This window comes from Chrysochloris asiatica, unplaced genomic scaffold (assembly GCF_000296735.1).
Source record: "Chrysochloris asiatica unplaced genomic scaffold, ChrAsi1.0 scaffold00083, whole genome shotgun sequence".
NCBI lineage: Eukaryota > Metazoa > Chordata > Mammalia > Afrosoricida > Chrysochloridae > Chrysochloris > Chrysochloris asiatica.
In genome coordinates this window covers 105803-107963 of record NW_006408601.1, presented here as the reverse complement: position 1 = coordinate 107963, position 2161 = coordinate 105803, and positions in this window count along the sequence as shown.

Here is a 2161-nt window from a genome sequence, read left to right as displayed (position 1 = left end):
ACCCCCAAGGAAAGGTGGACAAAGGAGTCCTGGTGTTGCACTGTGGGTTAATGCACCAGACTGCAAAGCCATTTGAACTGCAAGGTTGGCGGTTCAAGCTAACTAGCTGCTCCTTGGAAACCTGATACAGGGTTGCTATGGGTCAGAATCCACTGGAGAGCACTTGATAACAACAACAACATTTACAGTAAACAGACTGTAAAAGGTCTTGGGATTAATGCTTTCATCCTCCAAGACTTCCCTTAGGCTGTCTCAGAGCCTGAGAAAGGTCAAGTGGCAGATGTTGTATATTGAACCACAGGAGAGCCTCAGTTGAGCCCTTTATAGTTTCTCAAGGGGCTTCAGTACTTAGAAATTATCCTAAGAAATCACTCCTCAATGAACATTTACTGGGTGCTGATTGTATATGTCCCGGAGTCCTGGTGTGGTGCTGTGGGCTAATGCATCAGACTGCAAACTCTTTCGAACTGCAAGGTTGGTGGTTCAAGCTCACCAGCTGCTCCTTGGAAACCCTATAAAGGGTCGCTATGGGTTGGAATCAACTCGATAGCATTTAACAACAACTGTATATGTCCCAGGCAATGAGGATACAGCAGAGACCCAAAGAGACCTCCTGTCTTTGAGACAAAGTGACTCTTGCCAAGAGGCTCCTAAGGAGCTCTGGTAGTGTAGTGGTTACAAATTGGGCTGCTAATCTCATGGTCAGTAGTTCGAAACTACCAGCTGTTCCATGAGAGAAAGATGAGGCTTTCTGCTCTCATAAAGATTTACAGCCTTGGAAATTGTACAGGGTCGCTATGAGTCGGAACCGACTGCATGGCATATAACAACAACCCCTAGGGTCCCTGCCTTAAACTTAGTGCTGTGACTGACCATCCCAATAGAGACATAAATAAGAGGAGATTCCTGGCAGGCAAAAGCAACAGAGAACATTGTGAGGGTTGGAGAAATGGGTCACTGATAGCTAATCCAAGATTTTAAAAGCCATGAAAAGAAATTACACACTTTTGGGACACCAAAGTCAATTGGTAGAACATAGTCTACAAAAACAATGTTCTACAGAACAATGTTCTAGAACAATGTTTTAGTTTAAGGAGCTCTGGTAGAGTATTGGTTACAAATCAGGCTGCAAACCACAAGGTCAGCAGTTCGAAACTACTAGCTGTTCCACGGGAGAAAGATGAGGCTTTCTGCTCACGTAAAGATTTATAGGCTCAGAAACCCTGTACAGGGTTGCTATGAGTTGGAACCGACTCCACGGCACATAACAACAACACAGCCTAGTTTGATGAGAAGTGGCTGGAGTCTTAAGAGCTCCTGAACAGCCATCTTAGGTGCAACTATGGGTTCTCTCCCAGTCTGGAGGCAAGAAGAGTGATGGAAATCAAAGACACATGAAAACAATGAGTGCAGTGGATTAATGGACCACACAAACAAGAGTCTCCATGATCCTGATGGTGCACAGCTTCCAACTGCTCTGAAAGAGATCACATTAGAAGGTCCTGGGTAGAATGAAAGAAAAAGTGGAACAAAAGTCAAAATTGTAAACAAGACCCGGCTTAGTGGTCAGCTAGAGAGTTGGTGGTCATTTGTCACCCTCTGAACTGGAAATGAACTCACCCTCATGTCTCAATTTCCAACCAAACAATAAACTGGCCTAGGAGCTCTGGTAGCGTAGTGGTTACGAATCGGGTTGCAAACCGCAAGGTCAGCAGTTCGAAACTACCAGCTGTTCCATGGAAGAAAGCTGAGACTTTTGGCCCCTGTAAAGATTTACAGCCTCGGAAACCCTGTACAGGGTCACTATGAGTCGGAACCGACTCCACAGCACATAACAACAACAACAACATATGTGAAATGGAAGGAGCTCTGGTAGTGTAGTGGTTACGAATCGGTCTGCTAACCTCAAGGTTGGTAGTTCTAAACTACCAGCTGTCATGCAGGAGAAAGATGAGGCTTTCTGCCCCCATAAAGATTTGCAGCCTAGGAAACCCTGTGCAGGGTCACTATGAGTCGGAACCCACTCCATGGTACTTAACAACAACAACAATATAAGAAATGGAGTTCTGGTGTGGTGCTGTAAGCAATGGATCTCAAGGTTGACAGTTCAAATTCACTAGCTGCTCCTCAGAAACCTTATACAGAGTCTTCATGAGTCAAA